This window comes from Candoia aspera, chromosome 2 (genome assembly GCF_035149785.1).
Source record: "Candoia aspera isolate rCanAsp1 chromosome 2, rCanAsp1.hap2, whole genome shotgun sequence".
Taxonomy (NCBI): domain Eukaryota; kingdom Metazoa; phylum Chordata; class Lepidosauria; order Squamata; family Boidae; genus Candoia; species Candoia aspera.
The window spans coordinates 166,361,064-166,375,221 of NC_086154.1; positions in this window are offsets into that span (position 1 = coordinate 166,361,064).

Below are 14,158 nucleotides of genomic sequence, written 5' to 3' on the forward strand. Positions count from 1 at the left end.
TAAACCTCTCAACAATCCAGTATAGCTGCACATCAGAAAGGGGCAGTTGTGACTTCCCAATATCACACGTGTTGTGTGACTCTAAACGTTTTCATGGTGCGTTTGTGGCATCGGTAGATGAGAAATTGTTGATGTGTATGGGACATTTGAGTCTACCCAATAACCTGAAAAGCAGAACAAAAATACTGAGTATCTGAACAACCATCTTCTAGCAAGGAGGTATCAGTATCTGCGCATATACATGGCAAGCCTTTATTTATTTGTTAGATTTATATCCCACCTTTCCTGCAGTAGCTCCAAAGCCCTCCTCCTGCTTTCCCCATTACAAAAACCCTGGGAGGTAGGTTGGACTGAGAGAGTGACTGGCTCAAGTCACCCAGGGAGCTTTTATGGATGCAGATGGATGTGAACCTGGTGCCGGTCCAACACCTTCACCGCCATACCATAATGTGGTTTGTTTGCTTCTAGTTTAGTGTCAGCCCTATAGGGTAGACCAGACCAAGAAACCAATTCCATATAGGTCTAAAATTACTTTTATCGGAGCAGCTGTAGTGACAGAATCTTGCAAGTCTGAATGTGCTTCCCTCCTCCCTCACTATTTTCATGTGAATTAGGGCATTTTCTCAAGTTAGTTTCTTGGAATGGGCTCAAGCCATGCTTGCCTGATTGTTGCCTTGGTAATACTGTACACCTTCCCACTGTCTTTCAAGGTCATTCTCTCTGCCCTCTACATTCAGCATGATGTGTAAATCTACCCACTGTGGTTTATTTAATAATCAATGATTAAGGAACCATGGCTTAAGGCAGTGCATAAATTGGGTTGGTGACCTGGTTCACATGTTGCACTACACTATGATTTTCAAACATGGTTTATTAATAAAACTGGATAGGTTCAACTTTAAATTATGATGAAGATCTATAAAGCAGAATATTAGAGGGTCATGTTCGGACACAAAAAAGAAAAGAGGAGCCATAGGATCAGATGCATCCCTGTAAGTTAGGGATGGGGGATAGAAAAAACTCAAGGTGGTAGCTGCCACTGCACAAGCAATGCAAATAAAAAAGGGGCAGGGCTTCAAACATGTGGTTACCCCTGCCCACTTGACTTTTTAACCTCCCTGTAGACCAGCCTTTCTCAACCTTTTGACCCTGGAGGAACGCTTGAAATATTTTTCAGGCGTCAGGGAACCCCTGCACATGCAGGCCCATATAGAGGCCAGAAGTTACAAAATGATTATATTCGTTTCATGGGTAGGCCTGTATATATGCACTAACAGTGTTCTTAAACTAAACATAAAGAATGAAACTTGCCTCTTTAATGTGAAGTTGCCTGAATTTGAAATAATTTTTTAAATAAAGTGTGATCTCCCAGGGAACCCCTAGTGACCCCTCGCGGAACCCTAGGCTTCCACAGAACCCTGGTTGAGAAACCCTGCTCTAGCACTCTTGCAGAGAATTGTTACTACTTTGTTGTCCAGGCTTTGAGGATTTGCTTCAGTTCCAGAGGGAAGAATCTATTGGCAGTTATTCCTCCCCATCCCATCCCTACTTCTCCAGCCTTCTACTGATTTTAGTCAGAAACCCCTAAAAGGAAACCTGATGGAGAAGTAATTTCTATGGAAGAATGGATAAATGAAATGTGGGATTCATTATTATAGCAATATTAACACAGAGAGAATATCTCTGTGTTCTGTTCTGCTTTAATTTACTCACCCGTCTCTTTTGTAATTTTGCTTCTGGGGTCTGCAGATGCAATAATATATAGGGATGAATGTGCATCTAATATATTTCATTAGATAAAATATATACTAAGACAAGTATAATGTTTACACAGAAACAAATATGCCAAGTTTACATTGGTCTCCTTCCATGTTTACTTAAGAATCAAAGCAGGAGTGCTAAAGACTTAAGCAATACAAAATTAATTGTTATTGTTTGTTGAGAGTACAGTTGTTTGGATGTTAATTGGAACCTGGGTGTGAGGCTTCAGCACTCTGAGCACTAAGTATAAAATGGAAGGAAGGAAGGAAGGAAGGGAGGAAGGAAGGAAGGAAGGGAGGAAGGAATCTTTGATGTAGTGGTCAAGGCACCAGGCTAGAAACCAGAAGACCGGGAGTTCTAGTCCTGCCTTAGGCACAAAGCCAGCTGGGTGACCTTGGGCCAGTCACTTTCTCTCAGCCCTAGGAAGCAGTCAATGGCAAACCACTTCTGAAATCTTGCCAAGAAAACTGCAGAGACTAGTCCAGGCAGTTGCCAGGAGTCAACACTGACTTAAAAGCACTATATATCTTTATTACAGATTCTTTAGGTGTCTTATAAAGTAATATCAAACCATTGTAGAAAACAAACATTTAAAGACAATATCAAAAGACAACATAATAAAATCTGGAACGAGACAAAACTATAAGATAAACCAGATGTATACAACATTCTCTCAATAAAGTACAATTGAAAAATGATAAGGTTTGGAAGAAACACTACTAAAATTCCATTTAACACAGTAGCATAACAATAATAACAACAGCCAGCTAGTTCCCCTAACAAGCTTGAGAGAAAAGCCGTCTCTTCAGCTGGACTCTAAATATATCACAGCAGGTGCTAGACTGAATGACAGAGGAGCCACCCCCTGAGGAAGAGGGTGCCACATTGACCAGGAATTCACTATCTGCTGACCTGAAACAGGATATTCTAAGTCAGTGTTTCTCAACCTTGGTGGCTTGAAGATGAGTGGACTTCAACTCCCAGAATTCCCCAACCAGAAACACTGATCTAAGTCAAAACATCCTGTTTGTAGAGCCTTGTAAGCATTTGTTACCAGCTGAAGATGTAACTGTTTACTGTTTACCCAGCTGGGCTATGCTGACTTCTGTTTGAACCCATCCTGTGTTAGGGGATTTTAGGATTATTAGTAGTATTATTTTAAAGATGTGGTTCTTTATAGGGAAGTGGTTGTTGCATACTGTGTTTCTTGCCATTAAAAAAAAAAATCCAGAGGCTCCCAGATTGTCACTCCTTGCCTATTTTATAATGCAGGTTTGGGGATGGTTGTGACAAGGGCAGTGGCATTTCTAGCGATGATTATATGTTGCACCCTTCATGTCAAAGATGGAGATGATGAAGGAAGAAGAGGAAAGACAGCCACCACTGTAACCACACCTACCACCATATCCCTTTCTTTGTGGGATTCACTCTTATGAGATGTAATCGGAGCTACTAGTTTGGGTAGCTTTTTCATTCAAAGGATTAGGCAAATGCATTGGAGGGTTCACTGCAGTTCTAGCTTTCAGAGCTAAACAAAGCATCTGTGGCCTTTGCTTTTATGCTGCTGTTATTAGTTTCTGTATCTTTGGCAATCAAAAATGAGGCCTCTGAGCAATCTCCCTAACTGGTGCCTTTCAGATGGGTTGAATTTCAATACTCAAGTAACGTGCTGTAGCCCCTCATATCTGAAGCACCAACTTGGGCAAAGAGATTCACAGGACCCTTGGTGGAACTCAGCAAGATTGTTCTGATGTTCTTGCCAACCCTCCATTATTTTATAACTTAAATAATTCAATGTGTTATAAATGTTCCATTCTGCTTGACTGTGGGAATAATACATTATTATCTGACGCGATCCAGGTCAGGGAAATTTACCATCTTGTCAGCGGTTCTCTTCTACAAATTTTCATGGTCAGCACTCAGATGGGATCAACAACCATAAACATTGTTGTTACCTCAGAAGAATTTCAGAAAAGCATTAAGCGAAAAGAGAAAGAGGAGATACAGTATTCTGCTTTTTGAGAACCATATTCCATACTACAGAGTGGTTGTGTGTTTAAAAAGTGTTTTAAAGTTTTCAAGTTCTCAGTGAAGATCAGTCACCGATTTCTTCCTGGTGAAAACAACTGAGTTCCAGAGCATTGCTCCAGGGTCAGCAATGAGCCAAACTATTGTTTGCCTTTTTTGAAAACCTGAATACTGATGACAGTGGGATTGTAATCTGCCCTGGATAAAGTGTTTTTTGTTGAAATAATCAGCACCAGCCAGGTGGTATACACAGATATATTCTTCTCTCTTGCAGTGAGACCAGTGCAGGAAACATTTCAGTGCGTTTGACACAGCTGTATGTTGACTTTTGTTTATTAAATAAATAGTACCAATAAATAGTGTTAAAGCAATGTTCTATTTACATTTAAACCTCACTTCAGTCTGCTTCTCCTGGGAGAAACTGGGAGTCATCACAGAAGTAAATTAAACCAGCCAGTACTATCAGAACTAGGCACCGTAACTGTTGATTTCTTTACTTACAGTACCAACAAAACATCTGAAAACATTGTTCAACAATCCCACTGTAACCATTTTTAGAAGCAAAGGCAGGAGAGCATTCTTTCCCAAGCTAAACCACAGAAAAAAGAATTTTAAAAAATCATCTATTATCTGCAGTACCTCAATCAGGCCTGAGGGTCCCAAGCTATAAGGTGTTCCAGTCTCAACCATGCAAAGCACGGGACTAAAACAGCCCAATTGTCCCCGTGGGATGGCTCATTTCATCTTCCACACAAGCTCCAAGCCATTCTGTTGAAGGGCTCCGTGCCAATTCTGATCAGAAACGTGAAGCAAATTACAATAAATTGAGGTTAACAAAATAGAGAATTCTTTTTAAAAGGCAAAGGCAGGTCCACAAAAGGCCTCATCTCTATGATTCAGTCACTTAGACACTTCCCAATGAACACATGACTTGAGGAAAGAGTTCGACCCACAGCTTTATTTGGAGGAGATTCAATGACTTAATTGGCAAAAACTTTCCCTTTTTATGTTCACTTGTTCCCTCTTTGGGAGGTTGATCTCCTAACAAAGTACCCCTATTGTGAGGAGCACACTGGAGCAGCTGCAGGTGTCCGGGTAGTGGCATATGACAAAGCTCATTTGTTAATCAGTCCTTGTCACATGGCTTGTGGTGCCCTGCTCCAGCCATCACTACTGCCTTCAAAAGCAAACTCTACACACTCAGTCAAAAGAGCCATTCTTCTTGACTTTCTTAGCAACTACTGTCCCTGGTAGGTATGTAAAGCAGGGGTTCTGTCTTTTGCCTGATGCCTAGAACTAAGAGATGGGTGCAGTGGCTGCTCTGGCTTCTGTTCAGTTGGAAGATGCTTTGAAAGAATCTACATGGAGATTTTAAAAGAAATTAATACATGCCAAGTGAAGTTAAACAAGGTTCCAGGCTGGCAGATGGCAGAGATGCCAGGTGAATAGCTTTCTTCCAACTTTTTGAAACCTAAGGAACCGATATCAAAACGCTTGGCAATATTTGTGGCTTTATTTTTTTTAAAGGGTAAAAGTGGATCACAGGAGCCGTCATTTCTCATCCCCCTCCTTTCCTTTTTTTAGAAAATACTTATAAAATTATATGCAAAAAGGAGAGAAAAAGGGGAAATAGTCCATAAATACATGCATAACCTGTGCACAAAACACTAAAACTAGTCCTCCCTTTCATTCTATAGAGCTATTAGATGAAATAAATAAGTTATTGACATTTAAGTCAGATCATTTAACAAACAGGGACAATAGAGAAATTGAGCCTATTAACTAGTACAGACACTCCAGATTTCTAAATGGCCCTCAAAATGGGATCACTGATGGACAAAGATTTGTTCAAATGCAGAACAAGAAGTGAGCCCCTGTATCAATTAGACCAGTGTTTTTCAACCTTGGCAACTTTAAGATGTGTAGACTTCAAGTCCCAGAATTCCTGGTTGGAATTCTGGATTCTCAATTCTTCCCCATGTGGGTGGGGAATTCTGGGACTTGAAGTCTCCACATCTTAAAGTTGCCAAGGTTGGATAACACTGAATTAGACAGACCATTCCATACTTGATGAAGAATGAGTATCCTTCCTTCCATCCATGTAATAGCAATCGTTTTTACAGACTCTATTGCAGTGTGACAAAGTTACCATTAAAAGCATATGCTAACATGTATTGTTTATTTTGTTTTTCTAACTGAAGGTGATTTACAGTAAAATGAGAAATAAGAATACAATTTACTGGATTGATTCTAGTGGTTTCTATTCACCAATGGGGTGAACTCCACTGATGCAATGAATTATCTATTGCTCTTATGCTTTATATAAAATGCATTTTCTGAATAGGAATAAAAGTGAGGTAAAAAGCACTCTGCTGCTTGGGGAACAGCAGCTTGGATATTTTTGTCAGCTTAGAAAATAACCTCCAGCGTTCTCAGCATAGCATTATTTAGTGCTGGGAAGGGAGGGGTCACAAGAGCATCTTCAGAGGCCTTGTGAAGAATACTCTAGGCGTCTGATGGACAAAGATGCTCTGACCCACTTGGAGCTGCACTGTGTTCTTGTCCTGGTACCTGGGAAGTGTTTGATCCTGTAATTCCTAAAGAAAAGGATGGTGTCCTTGGGACTGTTAACCAGCCACCTGTCTTTTCAATCCATGTTCCTACTGGCTGGTTAAGTTCTCCCAGGAGATGACATATAGTTGGGTGTATGCAGTGATGGGGACGCGGTGGCGCTGCGGGTTAAACCGCTGAGCTGTCGATCGGAAGGTCGGCGGTTCGAAACCGCGCAGCGGGGTGAGCTTCCATTGTTAATCCCAGCTCCTGCTCACCTAGCAGTTCGAAAACATGCAAATGTGAGTAGATCAATAGGTACCGCTTCGGCGGGAAGGTAACGGCATTCCGTGTCGTCATGCTGGCCACATGACCCGGAAGTGTCCTATGGACAACGCCGGCTCTAACAGCTTAGAAACGGAGATGAGCACCGCCCCCTAGAGTCGGACACGACTGGACTTTACGTCAAGGGAAACCTTTACCTTTACCTATGCAGTGATGAATCCATCTTTGAGTGAGGAGGAGGTTCTATCTGCCTGAAACCAACAGTTCTGGAAAATTTCTGGCTAGTCTCCAACCTGCCCTTTGGGGGAAGATTGTTGAGACAGTAGTTAGGCTGCAACTTCATGCCTTCAGTGAACCTGCTGGGATCATATACTTTTGGCATACACTCCCCAGCATTCTTCACTCCTCCCTCCCAGGAACTCCCCACCATCACCACTATGATGAGGCAGCACAGCAGGACTTGTGGGAACACAAGACTACAGGGAGGGAAAGAGGAAAGGAAGTCATTTTACTTTACTAGAAATCTATTTGTATGTCACTGGACAGCATTCTTTGAAAAAACAACGTAGCCCAGATTTATTCATGTTAAAGAGAATGGTGATAAAGGTTTGAGAAAATACGAATGACTTTGTTTCCTTTCAAACCAGAGATTGGTGACCTTGACAGAGGGCCAAGGCTCCATTACACAACTTTGCACAATGGTCTGGCCATCTCCCCCACAAAGACTGCCCTAAACTTGTTAAATTTTGGCAACCTTTTTCTGAACTTGCAAGGTCTTATTTACTTATTTATTTATTTAGAATTCATTAGCCACCCAACTCCAATGGAGTCTTACGTGAGAACACTGACAAATGCAGGACATCATGCGCAAAACCTTATTTGTGTGTGAGATCTTGTAAGTTTACAGCCATACTTTTTTCATCATCATTATTATTAACTTGATTTCATTTGGGGACTGTCCATGCAATTTTGGGATGACAGAAGGCTGGTTGTCTGTAGCTGCTATATTGCTGAGTCTACCCTAAATCATACAACAGCCATAGTTGCCAAGCTAGTAGCTACATTTTACACCAACTGCAACTTCCAAACACTTAGCTATATAAAGAGTATGTTGCAATAGTAAAGATGGGATGAAATCAAAATATGAAAAACTCTTGCAAACCCAACTACCTCACAAATGCTCACAATAGCTGCTCTAGCCATAATTGTGCAAATGCACCACTCACTAATATCACCATCTCTGAATCCAAAACAGTTGTACTTCAAAACCTAGTCCAATTTCCTTCCGACCAACTTCAACTAACCTCAATTTCAGCTTGTTCTTCCTCACCCAGCCCATTAGAAAGCTGAGATGATATTCAAACATATTCACTGCTTCCTTGTAATTAAATGGTAAGGAACAATAGAACTGGGTACTCTCTGCATAATTATGACAGGTCAATCCCAAATTTTGAATGATCTGTCTATGCATTTTCATTCACTTACATACTGCAATAAAATTTTAAGGAAAGACATGATAAAGATTAGTCAACATTGTTTGGCCAACACAGTGGTAAGTGTGGAAGCTAAGTAAGAAACCAACAATCAAAAGCAATGTGTCTTACTCTGCCTGGGAAGGAAAATGCCATGAACTTGAAGAATAATATCCCAGTATCAGTGTGAGATCACAAATTACCCTGTCCAGAGGGCCTGTTGGAAAAAGCCATGGTTTTAGGGCTCATCTGAACAACTGCAGAATTGGGGGGAGAGATGGTATTCCACAAGGCAGGGACAATCACAGAAAAGGTCTATGTCCAAGGCCCCTCAAGATACATGATTTTAACAACGGGATCCGAAGTATGCTCGCTTCACTACATGTAACTAGACAGGCAGACATCACTGGAAGGAGATGATCCCGTAGATAACCAGACCCCAAACCATGAAGAGCTTTATAGATGCATCTTGAATTTCATCCAAAAAATGATTGGAAGCAGAAGTGTGTGGAGCAGAAGTTTACCCAGGCAAACCAAGGTATGCCTATAACAAAATGTGCCAAGTAGTCTTCAAGGGCAGTCCCATCTAGAGTGCATTGCTGTGGCCCTAATGTGAGTTGCAAAAAGCTCTTCTATGCCACCACCACTCTCCAGTTCCTCCAAGAAGTTTGAAATTGACCTGCACATGCCTTCACTGCTGCTGGCCTCCAAAAGCAGGGATTCACTGCTGAGATGGTCATAATCCAATCAATGTTCCTTCCATCTGACCAACAGGAGCACATACCAAAATGCCATTCAGTCAGGGCTCCACCCTCCTGAGCTGCATCCTTGAGAAAGAAAATTTCACACACACCCCAAGAAATAAAATAAATTACTAGCATCTCATCCCTGCTCTCTTCTCTGTATATACCTGCACTGCTGTAATAGGAAGTATGCAAGTGATAATGGATTCTTAAGGACATTCCAAGCTGATTTGCATCTATGTTACATCGAAAAATATTTAAAAGGATAATTAGACAATAAACAACAATTTTCTAATCAGGTATTTCCCCCAATATCTCTAACCATAGTGTACTCCTCTGTGGCTGGAGAGAAGATCATTCATTTCAGAGATCTTTATACTATACATTATTCCCCAAAGATAGATTCTTGTGATGGTGGGTAGTTCCAACGAGTTTCTGTAATAGGAATGCTTAATGTTCCACTCATTCCTAGTACAGAGAATGGATTTACTCAGCTCAATGGAGGCGGATAGCCTGCCTGACCAAGCTTTGAATTATACAGAAATGCAGGCAATCACCTTCTCAACTGGAGGTATTTTGAGTCGACAGAGTTTTTCCCTCATCCATTAATGTAATCTATATCTCATGGCATAGCCACAGTTCATTTGTACAATGCTATCATGTTCCTTACATAGCTGGGTGATTATTGCCTGAGACTTATTAGGCATATCATATCTGGACGGCACAAATTCAGATGACACTTAGTAAATAGAGGCTTACTTACTTACTTACTTACTTACTTACTTACTTATTTATTTATTTATTTATTTATTTATTTATTTATTTATTTGTTGCTTGCATCTAGCAGTCGTTCGGATTTTTGCAGCTCAGGCTCATATATAGTGCGACTCTCCACCATAGAACCAAGGTTCCCAGGAGTCCATGATTCAAAGCAAGGCCCACAAAATTGACTCACGTTGGCCTGAAGCTGTAGACTCAAGAGGCAGCTCACTATTCTTTGCTCCTGCCCTTTCTTCTAGTTTGGACGGGCTTCCAAAATCCTTCTGTATTTCCCTAATAATTTAATTCAAAAACAATACAGCATTCATTTGGTTTTTTGATTGCATGTGATTGTGTCATTTTGGCAGATTGCTCATGAAACTGAAAGAAGTATTTTTAGGTTTTGCTAAAACAGGCCACTTTCTTTTTCCTGTGTGACTAACATGATCCTTTCCTTCCTGTTAAAGTTCTAGAGAAATGCTAGATAGGTTTGTACATACAATGACACAGATTTCTAAGTGTGAAAACTACAGTAGTCCTCCCTTCCTATTTCTAACATAAATAATATTTGTTAGTCAGAAAACATGAAGCCAGACTCCTTTTGATTTTTTACTACCATAGATTAACATGGCTCTCCTCCTACCATATTATTAACACAGAGGCTGGGGCTAGGGAATTCTAGGAGTTGAAGTCCACACGTCTTAAAGTTGCCAAGGTTGAGAAACCCTGGATTAAGATTATGTCCTGCAAACTTGATAGCAGAGTCAGGGAACCTTCAGTCTGAGACCTCCCCATCCAGCTTGCTCAGGGAAGGGAGGAGGCAAAGGAAAATGGCTCAGTTGGGAGGCATGACCTCAGGACTTGTAGAGCAACCTAAAACAATGTTCCCAAAGAAATCTTTCCCTGTTCAGCTAGGAAACCGCCAAGGAGCTGTGAGGAGGAAAAGAGATTGTGGGGGAAGGAGCTGAAACCTTTTCTTAGAGCTGTTTCTCCTTGGCTCCACCTTGACTGCTGCTCAGACGATCGGAAACAGCATAGAAGCAAGGCAGATCATTGATTGCGCTGGCAAAGCCAGGAGCCCCTTGCCTTCTCCAAAGTGATCTCTCGGTTCCAGGCAGGGCTGCAACTGGAGGGGGGGGGGGGCAAGCAGGGCTCGTGCCACACTGGGGGGGCACCAAAATGGGAGTGGAATCCATGTTTGCCCCGAGTGACACAGACCCTAGTTGCGGCCCTGGTTCCAGGTCTGCGAGAAAAAAAATGAACATAGCACTGGGCTATTTTTTTTTCCTCACAAAAATGTGGGTGATAGAATAGGCACCTTTAAAAAAATAAACATACACATAACACCATCTTGAGCCATCTTGAAGACTAATACATGTGAATTTGGGATTGAATTTGTTTTAGTTCTAAATACTGGTTTTACTAGTTGATTGTTGTAACTGGATTTTTGGGGGGAAGGAATTTGGAAATGATTGTACAAAGGGATGAAGATGGTGGTGATGGTGGTGCTGATTATAATGATGATAATGGTGGTGGTGGTGATGAATGATAATGCTGCCAGGGAGGTATAGTGGATAAGATGTTGGACAAGCAGCAGGGAGACCCAAGTTCTAGTCCACCCTCAGATCTGGAAACTCACTGGGTGACTGTAGGCCAGTCACTCTCAGTCCACAGCTACCTCACAGGATTGTTTTTATGGGGAAAAGGAAGAAGGGGAGCACTACATATGCTGCTTCAGGCTCCTCTACAGAAGGCAGGATATAAATCAAATAAAAAATATATCCACAAAGGAAGTTGTACCATCTTCTTCATAGGCAGTATGGAAAGTGGAGAAGCTGATGCAGCAAGGACAGTAAGTTCTGCTTAATCAGCCCACCTAGTTTTCTTTTTGTTTGAGTAAACATTAGTTAGTTGGTGAATGAATGGATATAGCTCCATCTATTTTAGGTTCAGGCTCCTCCCACTGGGCTTCAGCCATATCCATCTACATCTTAAGAATCTGAACAGGTTTCTAGTAAGGCACTTCCATACCTATTTTACACTATCTGAGGTAGAGCCTGGTGGTAGTATTCTGCCTTGAAATTAGTATGTTCCAAATGAAAACATAATGCCAGAATTTAGCAAACTTACATAATGTTGAAAACTCCAGTGTGTCTTTCTCTGGGATACCTTAAGTTTTTGTGCCTGCAGGCCAGTACTTTAAAAACTTTCTACCATCTGAAAACCTTTTCAGTGTCAAACCATAACAAAAACTTAACTCTTTGCAGAAAGTCCTACCGTCCCTTTGACCAATAGTATGTTCAATATTTTTCTGACATGTAGAACAGTGTGCTTGTCATTGCTGATCTTTTCAGATAGAAGGTTCTGACTATCTACAGGTTTTCTCAAACAATTGGTTTTCATATTTGCTAATCTGATTCTGGGGTTTATATTTTGCAGTGGAATTACCATTTGTTGTTCAGTCATTAAGTCATGTCCGACCCTTCGTGACCCCATGGACCATAGCACACCAGGCCTTCCTGTCCTCCACTGTCTCCCAGAGCTTACTCGGATTCATGTTCATTGCATCGGTGATGCTATCTAACCATCTCATCCTCTGCTGTCCCCTTCTCCTTTTGCCTTCAGTCTTTCCCAGCATCAGGGTCTTTTCCAGTGACTCCTCTCTTCGCATTAGGTGGCCAAAGTATTTGAGTTTCAGCTTCAGTATCTGTCCTTCCAATGAGCAGTCAGGGTTGATTTCCTGTAGGGTTGACTGATTTGACCTCCTTGCAGTCCAAGGGACTCTCAAGAGTCTTCTCCAGCACCACAGTTCAAAAGCATCAATTCTTCAACGCTATGGAATTACCATAGTGATCCCTTATTCCAGGTAAGTGTCTGAAAGCAAAGTTGGAAGGGTTATATTTTACCTCTCATGCTCTTGAACATCTACCTGAAACCAAATAAATTCAGATTTCTACTTAGAATGTCACCAATATAAGAAAAAGACCTGCTAATATTATGCATAGATGTTATTCCCCTGTTTTCAGTGATAATCCTTTATCATATACAGTACTTAAAGGGATAGAATAAGTTTTTCACATGTTTTTCATATTTTAAATGTTTCCCTTGATAAAACATCAAACATCTGAAATGCTTTGGGAATAAAATTTATTTTTTTAGTGCCATTAACAGTTGTTTGGTTTTTCCTGTAGTGCATCTAGTGACCCCTGGCTTTTGATGTCCCCAGTGGGTATATGACAACCAGCTGTGCTTCTCATTTCCATCTTTAGTAATGATGAGGTAATGGAAGTCCTAAACTGCTGACTCTCAACAGTTTGGGATGAGATTAGGACAAAGCAAACAAACTAGACATGTGATCCAGACGAGATTGAGATTTGGTAGCTGCCTGGCACTTCCTACTTCTGGTGATGCAGAAGGGATACAGCAGCTTTAAAGTTAATGAATATTTCTGGAAGCTGTCCATCTTCCTTGGTGCACTGGTGACAGTATAAGTTGGGAGATCTTTTTAAAAGGTAACTAATCCACTAACAGCACATTTTACTGAAAAACACTACACTTTCAGTCATTTATATCCTTTTAACTTCCTAGTTAGATTATTCAATCATTTGGGATCTGATCATAGCTGCCAATGTTTGACTGAAATCAAGAGACCAGGTTTCTGCACATACTAATCCTTGACATCTAGACTGAGGTCAGAGTACTGGTTTTCATCTTCAAAGTTCAAAACAACTCTGGGACAGAATGTCTCAATATTTGTTTCCCTTCCTATAAGCCTGCCTTGGACTCCTATACCACTTTAGGACAGTTTTTTAAGTACTCTCAGAGATGTACAGCAGATGAATATATGAGCAAGGTCTTGTGGTTTGGTTTGGATTTTTTCATTAGCAGTTCCAACAGGCGAAATAACCTCTTAAAATTATTTTAAGCTAAACTCAACATCTCTTGATACATCTCAACATTTTGTCATTAATTCTCTGTCGGTCTCTTGTGTGTACGTGCTTTCAGTAGTACCATTTAAGCAAGTCTTTGCGGCAGAAACGTGGGCATTCTTCAAAAAGAGGATCATAACTATCCCGAATGCAGTAGGTCTGTGTCCCACACTTGAATGTTGAGTGTATATATTGTCAGCTTATTAAGTCAGATTCTTTAAAACCTGGTGCCTTTTGGCTATGGCTGCAGCTTATGGGAATATTTCTTCAACACACCTGAAGGGCACTAGATTTGGGGCATTCTGATAAAAAAATTCCTATGTTTCTTTTAAGATTTGATTTCTTGTGACTCACTTGAATTAATGGTGGATTAAAATCAGAGCAACTATTTCTCTGGAGGACAACAATTATCCCCAACTCCTGGCATAACCACAGTCTAAATCAGTGTTTCTCAACCTCAGCAACTTTAAAGATATGTGGACTTCAACTCCCAGAATTCCCCAGCCAGCATGGGGAATTTCAGAGCACCTGCTTAAACTCATCCATTCACAGCTCACCACATATTAAGGAGAGTGATTGGTGATGATCCCACCAGCAGTTGAAGAGGGAAGCACAGCCAGGAAAATCCAGC